Below are 16,653 nucleotides of genomic sequence, written 5' to 3'. Positions count from 1 at the left end.
TCGCGTCCCTCCCTCTTCAAGCGTTCACCTCTGGGCCACGAAATACTTTGCGTTGGTTTTTATTGCGGAGGCATCCCTCGGGGGCCAGCATTCTCGCCCCCTAACCTCATGCCGGGATTGGTTGCTTGGTTTCTGCTCTGGCGGGTGATTGGGTGCTGGGAGTCGAGGGGGCGGGAGGCGGGAATTCGTCCGCAAGAGCGCTTGCGCGCGGCCTGGAGAGAGCGGAGGAGGAAGCGGGTGAGGCGCCGGAGTCCGCGTTCGGCCAGGGAGTGGCAGCCCGGTGAGGAGGCGAGAGGTTTGGGGCCTCTCCTCTCTGCCAGGCTCCGCAGTGTGTGCTTGCAGATACCATTTCCTTTTCTCCCGGGACTCGGAGCCCAGGCAGCGCTGCCTCGGTTTTCCTCAGAACAGGCCAGCCTGTCTCTCCTGGGGCGGCGCGCAGCCTGCCCGAAGGGAGCCTTCTGCTCTCGCCTGGCCGCCGTGCGGGCCGTCGGGGTGACCGTGTCCCCGGGCCTCGGGGTTCTGAGCACACGGAGGCCGGAAGGAGCCTGTCCCGACCCCCGGGGAGAGGCCCCGGGCCCCCTCGGCCCTCCGCTGACTCGTGGCGGCGGGGACGACGGCGGGAGGCGGATCGGGGGCTCGTGCTTTATCCCCTGGGGGATTGCGGTGATTGCGGGCAGGATGGATTTCTAGGCTGTATCTGAGGAACTAGCCGGCGTTGCGTTATTGGCTGCGGTGAAGGGGTTAGAGTCCACCAAATCTCTACTCAAGAGTTGCACAGATAGAATCACAGAATATTAGAACTGGGAAATACCTCAGAATAGTGGTTCTTAGCTTGTTTTGGAACACAGGCTAGAGGTCAGGGTATAATTGGCTTCATAAGCTGTTGAATTACCCCTTTAAACCATCCCTCCATCCCCAGGTCGAATTTGCCATTTTTTTCCACTATTGCAAGGAAGTCCTCAGTTGATAACAGTGCATATCAGTCTCCCCTCTGTTTTCAGTTATTTTATTAGGATATAGTTCTTGGAATGAGAAATCCACGGACTTTCTCTTCAGAGAAACACAGTCATGTACCAAGACTTCTGCACGCAATAGCAAGAGAGCACAGTCCCTGACTTCCGTCTCTGGATCCTAGATTAATCATAGGTGGTTTAGAAGAGGTGGGGATTAAAGTAGATCACCTCCTCTGTGTCAAATACTGGAGTTTAGGCACGTTCTATCCATTACCTTACTTAATTCTTAACTCAATGCCTGGCTAATTTTCGTCAAAACTCTATCAGGTAGATAATCTTATCTCCATTGCACAGATGAAGAAACAGACTGAGGTTCAGTGATTCACACAGTGGGACTCACACTTAGGCTTGCTTTACTCCAAAGCCCATCTTCTTTTCATTATACCCTTCTGACCTTTAAATCAGAATTATCAAGCACCTACTGTGTGCCAAGGCATTTTCTCCCTTACAACAGCTTTTCAATTAGGGATTATTACACATAAGGATCTTAGTCTAGAGAAGTGAAGACATGATCAAGGAAACACATCTGTGTTGTGGGAACCTGATCTAGAACTCGTACTTCTACCTCCTGGTCCACAGCTTTGGCAGAGTAGGGATACAAATCCGGATTTGTCAGATTCTGAGACATGTTCTCAACCACTGTGATGGTTAAGACTAGGAAATTTTTTTACTTGCATTTGTTTTGTTTATACATTTAGGAATCCCCTTTTTATTTCTAGACTTCTGTCCTAGTCTAGTTGGGTATCTGGTTTTCTTTGAATGGCATTGTTTCAGTCTTGATTTTCGTTTCTGCTGCAGTTAGGAATCTAAGTAAACAGGAAAGCATGACTCTTCAATATGGTCTGAATGTACAGTTGGTGGGGTGAAGATGAGCTTTCCTTGTAAAGCTTGTCCATCATAGCTTGCTATAATGAATTCTGCAAGTATTTTTCAGCAGTTAAGTCTTCATTAAGATAAAGATGCTGATAACTCATAACGTATACTGAATCTGTGACTACATTCATTTTCTCAGATAGTAAATGGATTGAAAATATTTGCTAGGTTCATGGAAGAACATGTAACCTTTCGAAAAATAATCCTGATTGCTATAAACTGTATATGGTTAGGAGGCAAAGGAGAATATTCTGAAAACTATTCTCAGCTCATTTGGCACTTCTATTTACTTTACGGAATTACTACCTTCTACAAAGTATTTACTGTCTTTTACACAGAATACTATATTTCTCACCATATTTTTTGAGATGTTTCAATCATATAGAAAATTAATAGATAAATGAGTAAGCCAATTTTCCAGAGTTGTTCAATTTTAATATTTTGCCATATTTACTTTATACCTTGTTTGCAAGTAACATTACTAGTATGCTGAATTTATTCTTTTTCTTTGCTAGACGTGTTGTTATACTTTTGTTACATATGTATGTATCCGTAAACAATATAGAGCATTACTTTACCTGTTCTTAAACTTTGTACAATGATATGATACTGTACCTATATTTGTTCAGAAGTGTTTTTAGTTGCTTAACATTATTTTTAAGAAGTAGCCTTATTGATTGTTCATCTATTTTAATTGCTGTGTAGTATTCCATTGTGTGAATATACCAGAATTTTTTTATCCATTTTCCTTTTGACAGACATTTAAGTTGTTTACATTCTTTTGCAATTCTAAACAATGCTGCTATGAACTTTCTTATGCATGTTTCCTTATGTTCCTGTGGGACAGGTTTTGGATATATTCATAGGACTGGACTTCCTGGTGTTGGGTATCTTCAACTTTGCTAGAAATTGTTAATTTCTGTCCAAAGTGGCTGTAGCGATTTACACTCCCCCTAGCAGTATCCTCCATTAAGTTTTCATCCAAGATATTAGTGTACTCTAGTTTTACAGAAATGACGGTGCTTACATCATTAAGGCACAAATTGCTTTGTTCATTTCTTTTATGCCTATATGCTTTTAAGTCCAACATAATTTTAGGGAGAAAGATAAAGGCATAAGGTCTAGATTGAACTAAATACTAATTCTCCCTTCTGCTATTGCTATGTTCCCTCAAGTACAACCTTACTTCTTGTTGTGTTTGTACTTGTGATGGAGACAGACCCTAATGAAGTAAATTGTTTACTGATTTTTTCTATTGTTTTTGTGTCAATAGATTGTCCGAGGATTAAAAAGTAAGCAGCATTGTTTGGTGGAGAGCCCTACAGAAAGTGGGAAATGCTTAGTCTTACTTTGTGCTGCTTTAGCGTGGCAACAGTCTCTTCTTCGTGGTGAGTATTTGGTTCATATATTCAGCTTGATGATTGGGACTTGTAAAAAATATAATAAAGTACTTTTTATCCAGAATGATTCATTTAAAGAAATAGCAGTAACTAAGAATATACTTTTGGTCTTTCTTTTAATCCTCCCTGCTTGATATTTTAATAAGTCTCAATATAAACGAATACTCAAGTGGTTGTGCCTTTCTTACATTATTAATATTTGACTATTATCTTTTTGTAAGTTATGCAAATTGATGATAATTTCTCTATAAATGTCTCTGCCATCATAAGTGTTTCTCTCCTGTCCTAATTTGATGCTACAGATAGGGTGACCAACTTGTCCAGATTTGCCAGGTACTTTCCCAGGTTTAGCACTGAAAATCTTACAGCCTGGAGAACCTCCCAATCCTGGGCAAATTCGAGTGGTTGCTCACTGTAGCTGCAGAGGATGATTAATGTTTTTTGAATTAGAAATATTATAAATAGAGGTTCTTTCACTTTTAGGGAAGCCAGCAGATGAAAGCTTAAGCAAAAAAGCTGAAGTACCATTGTCACGTGGTTGTACGTGCCATTCAAATAATTTTACAAACGATGGCGAGGACCGAGGAACTTCACGTCATTTCAACAGTCCAAGTACACCACCTTCTGAAAGAAATGGCACTTCATCAACTTGTCAAGGTAGGTTATATTTTTGCCTGGGTCTGTTGGTATCTGTAGTAGGAACCTTCATTACTGTTGTTATGAGACCTAATTTGATAAATTTGATGAGCATAATTGATTAGGTACCTCCATCTAATTTCTCTGGAATTATTTTTAGATAACACAAGAGTGGTCAGAAATCCTTGGACTACTTTATTCTTGGCTTGGCTTTTAATTGATTTGGACATTTTGCTAGCTTAAATCATTTTTTGAAGCAGGCAAGGCAAAATAAATGATATTCAGAAATTGATGTTATTTGTAGGCAGGATTGTTAATTACAGGTTAGAATTTTAGAAAACATTGATTTGTATTGTTAGACAAAATCTAGTTAGCCTCATTCATTCTTGATAAGTTTGCATGAACTTCTGAAGCCAGTATCCTGCATGAGGATGAGATATGTTTTAGGTATGATTCTTGACTAGTTCTAATTAGGTTTATTTAAGAGAAATATATTAAGACTAACATAAACCTATTCACTTTTAAAAGATATTTCTCTGGCTTTGACTATATGGAAAAGATTGATCGTTATTTGCCTAAGCCAGAAACCTAGGAGACATCCTATACACGTTGCTCTACCTTATTTCTCCATGCAAACCTCTATCTCCATTGACAACTGCCTGGTCCAAACTACCATCTCTTGTTTAGAGCATGCAATAACTTCTTTTCCTGCTTTCACTCATGCCGTTCTTTAACTAATCACTGGCAGGGAGAAAAAAGGTGGCCATGACTGACTGAAGTCTCAACAGTATCCACTTCCTAAAATCAAGAATGGAGTCATCTTGCTCTAAAGCACATGACTATGTGTGGAGGAGGGTGGCTGCTGGAACCCAAGTGTGATTCTGTTAGGAGTGAGGAAGAGGAGATGGAATAGTTACTGGAGAGGTGAGCAATAGTGTTGTCTACACTGTTTTGACCCTTAGCCCTTTTGACTTTCTTTCCATTCCTTCAAAGTGTCATGCTTTCTTCTGCCTCAGAGCCTTTGCTTGTGTTAGTGTCTCTTCGGAGGAAAGTTACATCTTCAACTTGTTATCCTCCTCTTCCATTAGGTATTGCTTAAATGTCCCTTCTTTGAGGGAGCCATACTGACCTTTCCGTTAGATCAGATTTGGTTTCCCTGTTATTTTGTGTCATCTCATTGTGTTTGTCTCCTTGACAGCACTTGTCTGTGATGTTTTTATTATCCATGTGTCTGTGTGCATCTTTTATTAATCTCTGCTTCCCCTAGCAGACTGTGTTCTCCATGAGGTCAGGAACCATGTCAGTTTGCTTACCATTGTAACCCTATAACCTAGCAGAGTGCTTGGCATATAGTAGGTGCTAGATAAATATTTGTTGTGTGAATGAATGGAGTTGATTTTGAGCTAATTATAAGAACTCTGGTTTACAATATTTATATACAACCTGTATTATTTTTATAAAAGCTTTTTTGAAATATACTTGAGAAAACAAATTGCATTTATTTAAATGGTATGCTTTGATAAGTTATGACCTGCACCATAAGGTGTACCTCCATGAAACTTTCAGTCAGTGTCAAGATAGTGAACATATCCATTACCTTCAAAAGTTTTCTCATGCACCTTTGTTATCCCTCCTTCCCACCCCTCTGTGATTTACTCTTCCCAAAGAACCACTGATTTGCTTACTATCACTATAGATTAGTTTGCATTTTCGAGAGTTTATATGAATGGAATCAGACAATTTGTACACTGATTTTGTCTAGCTTCTGTCACTTAACATAATTCTTTTGAAATTCACCCATGTTGTTGATACACATCAACAGTTTGTTCCTTTGTGTTGCTGAGTAATGTTCTGCTCTGTGGATATACTACAAATTGTTTATCCAGTCACGTGTTGATGTATATGTGAGTTGTTTCTAGTTTGGGGCTATTACAAATAAAGCTGCTATGAACATTTGTATGTAAGTCTTTGTTATGGACATGTGCTTTCCTTTTTATGGGCAAATACCTAAGAGTGGAGTGAGTGGATCACTTATGTTTAACTCTTTAAGAAACTTCCAAACTTAGTCCCAAAGTGTTTATACATTATACCATTTTACATTCCCACCAGCAGTGTCCAAGAATTCCCATATCTCTACATCTTTGCTTACACTTGGTATGGTCAGTCTTGTCAGCCATTCTAATAGGCATGTAGTGTTGTATCTCATTGTGGTTTTAATCAGCATTTCCCCGATAACTTATGATGTTGAGCGTCTTTCTGTGTGCTTATTAACCATCTGTATATCTTCTCTGATAAAAATGTCTGTTCGAATCTTTTGCCTCTTTTTTTTTCTTATTGTTAAGTTTTGAGAGTTCTTTATATATTTTGAATAGAAATGTTTTTCTATCAAATATAGTTTTAGTTTTTACCGTTAGGTCTAAAATCCATTTCGAGTTATTTTTGGTATATGGTGTGAGGTATGGATCCAAGTTCATTTATTTTGCCTATGGATATCTCTTTGTTCAGCACCATTTATTGAAACGGCTACCCTTTATCCACTGCATTGCCTTTGTGCCTTGGTAAAAAATCATTTGTCAATATATACACAACTTGCATTTTAACATCATTGTGAGTTAGGGCTGTTTTGAATAGTCTCTTGAAGCATCAGATGCGGTAAATCAGGGTTGTATTCTTTATATTTTTAAGCAAATTCTTTAATAAGATATAAGCTAAATACAGAAAAGCATACAAATCCTAAGTGTATAGCTTGATGAATTTTCACAAAGTAAACACACTCGTGTATCTACCACCTAGATAAAAATAGGACATTCCCAACACCCTACAGCCCCTTCTCATGCTCTTTTCTAGTCACTCTCCTTTCTCTGTGCAGGTATTTGCTCTCCTCCTTTCTGTATCCATTGATGAGTTTTGCCTCTTTATAGAAATGGAGTGATATCTGTACTCTTGAGTCTGTGTACTTTTGCTTAACATTGTATTTTGGGGATTCATTTGTGTCGTTGTATATAGTAGTAGTTCTTGTTGTGGTATATTATTTCCTTCTATGAACGTATCACAGTTTATTAATCCGTTCTGCAGTTATTAGACATTTGGATGGTTTCTCCTTTAGGCTTTTAATGCTTTTATGAACATTCTTGTTCATTCTTTTGCAAATAGGTAAGTATTTTCTGTTGGATATATCCCTAGGAATGGCATTGCTGGTCATAGTGTATGGATATGTTCAGCTATAGTAGAGACTGCCAACATTTTCCAAAGTGGTTGAACCAGTTTATGCCACCCCTTCACTACATCCAGTGGTGTATGGGAATTACTTTGTTCAGCATTCTTGTTAAGACTTGATATGTCCAGTCTTCTAAAATTTTAGCCATTCTAGTGCATGGATGGTGTTCTCGTGAGTTTGAATTGGTATTTCTCTGGTGACTAATGAGGTTGAGAATCTTTATATATGTTTATTGGTCATTTGAATATTCCTTTTAGTGAATTGCCTATTCAGATTGCCCATATTTCTATTGGGTTGTTTCTTACTGATTTCTATGAGATTTTTTTTTTAATATCTTCTGGCTATGTCTTGTTTCTTTATAACTTTGTATTTTAAAGACTTAACCCCTCCAATAAGCTTCCTGCAAATGTCCCTGCTATAGAGAACAGGAAGATAAGCCTTTTGGTCTATGCAAATAATATGATTTTTTTTTTTAATGAATTGGGGTAAATCTCATTTGGCATATGGCAGTTCAGTTTTTCTAAAACTAAATTATTGTTTTTGGTAGATGTTCCCTGGCCTTTAATGGGCCCATGCAAATTTGCCCCTTGATTTATTTGGGACAGGGTTTCTAAAAAGTGACACTATTAAAATTTGAATAGGATAATTCTTTGTTGTGGCAGCTGTCCTGTGCACTGTGGGATGCTTAGCAGCATCTCCCAGGCCTCAACCCACTAGAGGCCAGTAGTACCTACCCCCCACTTTGTGACAACCAAAAATGTTTCCAGACGTTGCTGAATGTCCCTGGGGTGGGAGGTGAGGGTGTTAAAATTGCCCTGGTCGAGAACCACAGATCTAGATTGGTTTTGTGGGTATTTTACCAGTTTGCCAGGAAATTACAGAGCTGAAAACTACGTGTGTTTTCTAAAACACATATGGAAATACAAAAGACTAAGAATAGCCAAGATATTTTTTAAGCAGCAGGTCAAGGTGAGAAGACTTGATCTATGAGATATCCTGATTTATTATATATAAAGCTATAGTAACTAAAGCACTTTGGTATTAGCACAGTGTTAGACTAGTGGAAAACAGTAGAGAACCCAAATCCAGTTCCACGTGTATCCAGAAACTTGATTTCTTTTAATAGAAGTTCTCTTACAGAGCAGAGGGCAAAGGAGGGTCGTTTCTTTAAGTGTTCCTGGGACTATTAGATATCAGTATGGAAAAAATTCAAATTGGAACCCTACTTTACTCCATACACAAAAATCCATTCCAGGTAGATTAAAGACCTAGGCATAAAAGGCAAAACTATTAAGATGTTAGAATATAGTGGTTTTCAAACGATGTTCTTAAGATTCTTAGAAAAAACATGACTTGTAGTGGGAAGGGGACAGTGGATCAAGGATGTTCTAGGTCTTGCGTGCTCTTTTGGAAATTTTAAACGCTATTTCTTAAAAAACTGTAGTCCTCAGAAAAGGCTTGAAAACCCGTGCTGTGTGGCATAGATAGACTTCTGTGTTTGTGCAGAATCAAAGTTGTTTTATTTTTGAAATTAGTATTGGACTTGCTTATAGGGCTTTCTCCCCTAGTAGTCTGTAAATCCTTCAAGGCCAGGGTCTGGGTTTTTTTCATTGTTTTTCCATGGGGTCTGAAATTGTATGGACTCAATAAAATAAATGCTTGTTAAATGAATTCAAGCACTGGGAGTGGAGGGAATGTATAGAGAAGAACAGAGAGGAAGGAAGGTACTTTGCAGAACACTCTCATTTACAGAAAGGGAGAAAACACTGTATTGGAATAAGTAAGAACCGTGTTACAGACATTCAGGAAAAAGCAAATGCATTTATTCTGTTGCAAGAATACAGAGTGTTATGTTTGGCTGTAGACCTAGAGGTTATGCTTATGGATTTTAGAATCAGACAGCAGGAGTCAATCATATCTAGGCTCTGCCTCTTACTAGCTAAACAATATTGGACATGAACTTGACTTCTTTAAAACCCAGTATTTGCACTTATAAAATTGGAATAATATTATTCTGTGATTTAAGAGGTCATTGATGACCTTGAGATAGAGCTTTCCTGATTGTGGGGTTAAAAGCTAGATTATAGGAGCTTGAGTCTACTATATTGTTAAGCTTAAAGAACATTGAGAAGCTCAGTAGGAAACAAACATTGAGACGCTGTAAAGAACGATTTTTATAGAAATGAAATACATTTTTTTGAGAGAATCTTACAGTTATATTTTTTAAGCCACGTTATTGGGTGTGGTCTACAAAAGCATAAGGGTACAATTGGACTTTCCTGTTGAAAGTATATTTCTCAAAATGTTTGCTATATCTTTGTTAAGGTAAACTGAGTGGTAAAGTGCTTTTACACATGTTCAGCATTTCATGATTTAAAGTATGTTATGAAATTTTTAGAAATAAATCATACATCTTGATTCCAATTTTTTTCTAGAAAAATTTCCTGAAGCAACCCCTGATGACCTAGCGGTTAAAGTTTGGTACGCTCCGCTTCAGCGTCCCAGGTTCAGTTCCCAGGTGCGAGCCACACCACTCGTCTCTCATTGACTATGCTGTGGTGGTGGCTTATGTAGAAGAACTAGAAGGACTTACATGTACAATATAGAACTATCTACTGGAGCTTTGGGAAGGAAGAAAAAAGAGAGGCAGATTGGCAACAGATGTTAGCTCAGGGCAAATCTTTCCAAACAGGGAAAAAAAAAGAAAAAGAAAAATTGCCTAAGTGTAAGTTATTTATACACATTTTTTATGACTTCTTATATAAGTCTCTCCTGAAAAAAACTATACTGGCTGCAAAGCTATCTGCCATTAAACTGGTATCCATATGGAGAGATGAAAATGGTGATTTTCAAGTAGAGAAGAATTCAACCCTTATAAACTACACAGCAGGTAAACAGAATTTGTTGACAGTGAAATATTCCCGTTAGTTCTAGTAGAACAAGGTAGCCAAGCATCAATCAAGATTTCAGTGGTGCTTGTAGAGATTAGTTGGGTCATGTCACAGATGTAAATTGTAAATTATTGTAACTTCATTTTATATAGTTACTCATTACAAAGGAGTTTATTATTATACTAGATTATTGAGGCTAACATCATTAAAATGAAACTGCATGGTGCTTTCTTATATAAGAGGAATTTGACAGTAAACTATTTACTTAAGGCATATACTGATAGTATAGCTACTTTGTACTTTTAATTCTTCTGTTGTTTTGATCTAATAATGGCATTTTGGGGGGTCAAAATACCTTTTTTTAGAAACCTTGATACAACCATATGCTGTCTTCAAAATCTTACTTCAAATAAAGCAATAGAGGCAAGTTGGAAGTAAAAGCATGGAATACATAAACAAAATAATAAGGGAATTATGGTGCCAGTTATCAATGGATTGCCCCTGTGTAACAACATCAGAGTGTTGGCCTCTGTTGTCTGTTCTGCAATAATGGAGCTGCACCCAGTAGACATTTCTCTTTTGCACCTGGCAGGGGTTAAGCTTTGTCAGAGAAAGTTTAGGACAAAGGGCCTTCCTTCCTAATTCCAGGGTGCTTCCATTCTTTCTTTTTTCTTTCTCCTGCAGTACAACCAGCAGTGGCACAATTCAAGGGTGTCTACAGGGACTCACCCACAGTGGGTGATCCACAGTGGATTCAGTGGATCCCCTTGGATGGCTTAATAAGGAGAATGAGTGGCACCCCTGCAAGTGGAATCCCAGTGAATCCAGTAGGCATCCCAGCCTCAGCCTACCTGCCCTTGGGATGGGACAGGGCTTTCCTGTTTGCCAGTCTCAGCCTGCTGTTCCCTACCTGCTGAGCTCTGCCCTGATCAGGGACCGATACTAGCCTTGGGAAACATGATAATCTTCTCCACCATCCCTGTGCTGCAATCATTCCTTCTCCAACAAGGCCTGAAGGCAGCCTTGGTGAGGGGGTCCTCTCCTAAATTTGTTTCTTTCTTAACTACTCTACTGTAATTCTGAGTTATTCTCTATAGTTCCCTTTAAAGGTTTATGGTTAATTGTTCATTATACAAACTGTCCCTGCTCAATCTATTGGTTGGTTTCCTTGTCCTGAGTGAACACTGATTCTTATCATTATATATTATTTTATAGGGTGTTAGTGCTAAGGGGAAAAATGAAAGGGGAACAAGTTGGATAGGGAGTGTCAGGACAAGAGAATAGTTTATATTTTAAATGACATGGTCAATACAGCCTCACAAAGATGACATTTGAACACAGAATTACAGATAGTGAAGAAGATGAGGCATGACATCATTATGTGGAAGAGGATTCCAAGTGGAAGGAACATAGAGTGCAAGTCTACAGGTGGGAGAGTGTCTGCCATGTACCAGGAGCATAATGGAGGGCAGAGGTACAGGGGATGACTGGCCAAAGATGATGTTAGAGAGAGTGCGGGACCAACTGTATGGGGCTTGAGGTCCATCATAATGACTTGAACTTTCCCCCTGAGAGAAACGGAGAGCCCCTTGAGAGATTTCACAATGTCAGGGTGTGACATCTGGTTTTAAAGGGTCACTCCAATTGGTGCATTAGGGATAGATTGCGGGTCAAATATAGAAGCAGAGAAACCAGTTAGAAGGATACAGCGATAATCCAGGCCAGAACAATGGTGCAATGTGGTCCACCCAGCCATCAGGGAGTAACAGGGTGTGGACTTACATACCCACCGCAAGCAAAGAAAACCTAGTCCAAATACCTGATATGATTATTTCGCTAATGATCAGTCTACATATGCAGTGGGTGAAAGTCCACAAGGCCAGAGAAAAGCAACCTTCGTGTAAAGAATAATTCGAAGGAACTCTAAGTCACACCACCTGCAACAACCACAGATTCTAGAATTATTTGAGATGCCAAGACAATGAGGAGGGAATAATCTTTTCAACAAGTAGTGCTGCAACAACCACAGATTCTAGAATTATTTGAGATGCCAAGACAATGAGGAGGGAATAATCTTTTCAACAAGTAGCACTGGGACGGGTGGATATCCACATGTGAAAGAATAAAGGTGAACCCCTACCTCACACCATATACAAAAATGTTACATCTTCTTACCATCAAAAATGTAAATGTAAGACCTAAAACTATAAAACTCTTGGAAGAAAACATGGCGCTGGATTAGGCAATGCTTTTGTAATTATGGCACCCAACACAAAAGGAACCAAAGGGAAAACAGATCAATTCAACTTCATCAAAATTAAAACTTGAGTGCGTTGAAAGAAATGATCAAGAAAGTGAAAAGACGACTCACAAAAGGGGAGAACATGTTTACAGATCTTTACATATCTGATAAGGGTGTACTATTGAGAATATATAATACGTTTTCACCTCTCAACAATAAAATACAAATAGCACAATGAAAAATGGGCAATGCATTTGGATAGGCATTTCTCCACAAGAAATATATGCCTGCCTGGTGCTGTGCTGTGCTGTCCCTGCCTGAGGCTGCAGTTCCTGTGCTGGCCATCAGGTGGCAGCCTCCTGTGTCAGTGGTGCCCACTGAGCTTTGCTGGAGCAATTGGAAAAAGGAGGAGTCATGCAGAAGTCATGCTGATCCTCCGCCTGCCTCAGGACCCACTTGCACTTCCTATTACTAGTGTTCCTCTTCACAATCTGAGAGGAGCAAAAGCAGGAAGGAGGGATCCAAGATGCCCCTATTTGTTCATTCAGCAGCTATGTGCCAAGCCCTCACCCTGGGCCAGGAGCCCTGGTGGGCCCAAGGGTGGTGCTGAAATCTACCCAGCGGTCCCTGCCCACCAGGAGCTCAGTCTGGAGGCAGATGGACAAAAGCACAAAATCAGAGACACGTGAAAGAGAAGAGCATGAACTGGAATGAAAATAAAGAGTGTCCTGCAGGGAGGGCTGGGGTCTCACTGGGTAGGAGGGTCTGAAAGGCCTGACTGAGGTGACATTTGCTGTGATCATAATGACAGGAGGACCCAGCGCTGCACTCACCTGTGATCAGCGTGCCAGGGAGAAGGCACTGCTGGTGTGGAGACACCCAGGCAGAAGTGGGTTTGGCCAGAGAAGGTTAGAGAGGTGGGCACTGTGGCTGCAGAGAGCCTGGAGGGGAGAGGAGGGAGAAGGGCAGGCCAGACCCGGGAACTGGGAGATGGTGTGGGGTGTCTCCTCCTCTCTGACAACACTGCTCTCCACCCTGCATCTTTAAACTGCAAATATTCGCTCTCTCTCCATCTCCGTGGACCAGGAATCCTGCACAACTGAGCTGGAGCCTCTGCTCATCGCGTCTTCCAGGTTGGGGCTGTGGCCTCCACTGAGGCTGGACCAGGATGAGATGTGCTGTCAAGCTAACTCCTGTGGGCTCGGTCAGGATCAGCTTCACTGAGAGCCCGGCTCCTTTCTGTCTGTTGGCCAGGGCACTCCCTTGGTTTCTTCTGTGTGGGCCTCTGCATAGGAGAGCTCAGGACATCCATGTATGTCCCCAGGTCCAAATGTCAGACAGACTGAGAGAGGGGAGCAATGGGAGAGGGTCGAGGGAACACAAGAGAGTGAGTGAGAGAGAATGACAGCCTCGGTGGTGGAATCTGGGAAGGGTCGTCCTGTCACTTGTGCTGGGTCTGCTGGTCAGAAGCCAATACCTAAGCTGTCATTGGTCCACAGGGACGTATAGAACAGGCAGGGAGATCATCCCTGCAGGGGCACGCTGACCTTGACTCGATTGTCCTGGTGGTGAAAGGCTCCCTTCCTACTTGGGCTCATCGTATGTTGAGCTCAAATCCTCCTCCTTGGGAGTGTTGCTCGTCGGGGCCCGGGTGTGCTCTCCCGGGTACCCTGGGCTCCTGTCCCCTCCAGGAGGGAGATGTACACTGAGGGGGCTGTGGCCAGAGCAAGCAGGGACCACTCTACCCTCCCAGCTTATTTGCTTCCTTCCCCAGGTGTGCCAACTCCTCAGGAGCCTCTCCTCACTGCTCACCATCTTCTCTGCTCTGAGAGCACCTCGTTTCAGCATCTGAAGAAGACCTGGGGAGAAGTTTGCAGGTGGGAAGGACTCTCTCCATGGGAGCCCCAGAGTGGACAGGGACCTTCGACAGGGCTGGGCATTGTCCCCTCAGTCAACTTGGACTTCCTGGGAGGCAGCAACCCCTGGGGGCAAGGCCTAGGCTGGTGGCAGGTCTCTAAGCATCACCACAATACCCATCTTCCTGGTCTCCTGATTCGGCACAGGCCTGCACAAGCACACAAGGTTTCAGAGCCCCTGGTGTTATGTGCAGCTCATCAAGGCCACTGTGTCTGTCTCATTGTGTGGTTGTCCGTCTCACCTTCCTGCCTGATTCGCTGCTCTTTTCTAGATCCAACCTCAGGCAGCTGCAAAGTTGACTTTCCACGTCAGCTTGCCACTGAGATGGCTACTCTTTCCAGAAATGCTTAGGGGCTGGGCTTTGTCCACCCATGGCGACATCAAGTGGGCAACCTCTGACAGTGAAGACACCCCCCTTCAGCCTTGTGCTGCTCACAGGGCCGTCACACTGAGGGGGTGGGGAAGGGACGTGCCCCAGGCATAAACACCACGACTCTCACTGTTCTTCCCTCAGCTTCAAATGCTCCTCAGTTGGTTGTATGTCTTTGGTCTCTTCCCAGAGGTTGTTTTCTGACAGCGCGTCCGGTGTGATCATGGCTTCCGGGAAGAGGATTGGCTGAATTCCTCACTCCACCATTCGGTGTGTCCTGCCGCCCCACGCCGATCACTTTCTGAAGGCGCATCCTTTCAGCAATCTGAGGACCCAAGATTGTGAGTCTGTGTCCTGGAGGGATTTTGAGAAGAGCTGGTGGGATGGCAGTATTGCAAACATAAAGTCTTGCTTCCAGAAAGCTGTCTGGGATCCTCAGCATCTTGCTGTTTTGGAGTCAAAGCCCTGAGATCTTTAAAAAGCCAGCAATGTTAGAACATGGGCAGGACAAACAAAAGTCTCTGGGCTCCAACAGCAACTAAAATATTCTGAATTTCTAGTAACCTGAGATGAGTGGAAAGAAATTGGGAGTGTGGAGTGAAGGGGCAGTTTGGGCCAACTCCGCATCTGGGAGGAGAAATGCCATGCAGAGCAGCCTTTCTGGGGGCATAAGTGTGGGACATGTGTGCAGACCCCCGCTGCAGACATTGCTGCTGCTGCCCTTCAGTTCCCTCAGCCCACTTGAGTCCCTGCAGTCCCTGGGAGCCAGTCTGCAGCAGGCCCACAGTGTCCCCCTGGAGCCCCTGCATCCACTCTCTGCCTGAGGGCTCTCTCCTGCACCGAGAGCTTCCTCTTCTGCAAGCCTGTGACAGCCTGTAGCACGGAAGCCTTCACTACCCCGGGGTAAACCCTCCACCCACCAGAACAGAGCCAGTCCGGGTGGTATCTCGTCTCCCAACAGGACTAGGATGGATGCTCACCTCAGTGCTCCCTCGTCAGCCCCCGCACTGGCTCTCCTCCTCCATGTTCCCTTCCCCTTGATCTCCCTCGGGCCTTCTCCATCACCTGCAAACAAACCACTTGCCGTACATCCTTGTCTGCTTTGGGCCCAAACCCTGCCGGGGCTCCACGCTGGCTGTGACTTGGAGCAGGTCGTCCAGCCTTCTGGACTTGAGCTTCCTCATCTGTAATATGGGGACTAAAGGCCTGCCTCCCGGAGTCGTCAGAGGAGACACAGCATGGGAAGATGCAAACCGCTGCAAAGAAGGATGCCAGGTGATCACCCAGTGAAAACACCAACCTTGCCAAAGAAACAGGAGCTCGTGAGGCTGAGGGAGGAACGTGGGCAGCCTGTCCAAACAACGTGGAGAGTCACTGACGAGTGTGGACGTGCAGGGTAGGCCCCCGAACAGTGGAAGAGCCATTCGACAAGGAGGGGGACAGGACAGAGGCTTCCAAGGAGAAAGATTTAAGTGTTGGAGGATCACAGAGGCCTTAGGAAAATCGTGAGGCCCTGGAACAGGTTTACTGAAATGCTATTATTGGCTGGAAAAATGTGTAACAAATACCCAGTCCAATCTGGATTACTTCTCATTGGTTGTAGGAATGAGTGCACACTTGTGATTAGAACCCACATTTTGTTAAATATAGGATATCTTTATTTTTATTAACTTTTAATTATTTTTTTTGTCGATGAAGTGCCTAGCATGGGTTTTCTCCATTCTTCTCTTTGCATGGGTGGCCTCTACTTTCAGAAGTGGATTCCTTGTGCTCATCACCCCTGCTAACCCGAGGGACAGCCCTCTTTCAGGTCACACAGTGGATGTGAGCTCCAGGTGGGCAGGGACCACGTCGGGTCATACTCACTGGTGAAGTTACAGCGCTCAGCCCACGGCAGGGACCAGATCGTATTGGCTGAATGAGTGAGTGAAACAATGAACGAATGCATGAATGAGTACATGAGTGCATGAGTGAGTGAAACAATGAAAGAATGCATGAATGAGTACATGAGTGCATGAGTGAGTGAAACAATGAACGAATGCATGAATGAGTACATGAGTGCAGGAGTGAGTGAGTGAAGGAATGAGTGAAGGA

The 16,653-nt window shown here is 42.6% G+C and overlaps 1 long non-coding RNA gene across 1 annotated transcript; it reads left to right on the top strand.

The window, feature by feature from the left end:
* The first annotated feature begins 244 nt into the window (after positions 1-244).
* On the top strand, positions 245-15,381 carry LOC147911511 (uncharacterized). Its single transcript, XR_015551233.1, has 4 exons — positions 245-280; positions 3,160-3,274; positions 3,770-3,943; positions 14,750-15,381. It is a non-coding gene; the product is annotated as an uncharacterized LOC147911511 (long non-coding RNA).
* Positions 15,382-16,653: the final 1,272 nt, after the last annotated feature.

Source organism: Ceratotherium simum, unplaced genomic scaffold (assembly GCF_057802395.1).
Source record: "Ceratotherium simum simum isolate JZ-2026a unplaced genomic scaffold, ASM5780239v1 HiC_scaffold_43, whole genome shotgun sequence".
NCBI classification, from domain to species: Eukaryota; Metazoa; Chordata; class Mammalia; order Perissodactyla; family Rhinocerotidae; genus Ceratotherium; species Ceratotherium simum.
The sequence above is the reverse complement of the archived record's forward strand: the minus strand, read 5'-3'. Positions and strand labels throughout refer to the sequence as shown.